We start from the raw sequence: 814 nt of genomic DNA on the forward strand, positions 1-814 counted from the left end.
TTTTTTTTTTGGCGGGGGGGAGAGGTGACTGTCAGCGCAGCCCTAAAGGGTGGTGGGATTAATGGGATTAAAGGGTCCATTTCCCACCCTGGCGAGGAAGAGGAGAAAAAAATAAAACCCCCCAAAGCAAAACCCAGCTCAGAGGGTCTCTAACAGGAGCCACGGGCCAGCCCGGCACCCAAAGGCCAGTGGCACCCACTGGGTGCAAGCCCTGGCCCTGCCGAAAGCTGCTGGGAGCTTCTGCTCAACCGGTTTTCCTGGTTTTAGGCCAAAAAAACCCAAAAACGGTGCTTGCCACATGGGCTGGGGTCCTTGCCCGTGCGCCCCTGCTCCCACCTGGGTTCCTGCACCCACCTCTCTCCCTGCGTGGCCGGGTCCGGGTGGCTGGAGAGGTCTCTGGTGGGGAGGTGTGGGCACTGGGCAGCACTGGGAAACCAACCAGTGGTGACTGGGAGCTGGTGGGGCGTGCTGGGTCGAGCACTTTGGGGTGCTGCCCTGCCCAGAATAGCCCCGGGCATCTGGCACCTTTTCCGGCTCCGTGGCTGATCCAATCAAGGGCATTACTGGTCCCTTGTCCGTCCGCCCCCCACATACCGGGTACCGGGACCCCAGCAGCACCCTCACCCCAACCCCCCCTCACCCCACTGGGCACCCCAATTCAGCGTGGGCTCCGGAGATTTGGGGTGAAGCTCCTTCCCTCCTCCTCCTCCGTGCTACTTGGCACCTTGCCGTGGCATGGCATGAGCGTGCCAGGCCTCAGGCAGGCGGTGGGTGCTGCAGGGGGGGCCGTATAGGTCCGGGCCACGGGGACTCT

Source organism: Calidris pugnax, unplaced genomic scaffold (assembly GCF_001431845.1).
Source record: "Calidris pugnax isolate Ruff unplaced genomic scaffold, ASM143184v1 scaffold32, whole genome shotgun sequence".
Lineage (NCBI taxonomy): Eukaryota > Metazoa > Chordata > Aves > Charadriiformes > Scolopacidae > Calidris > Calidris pugnax.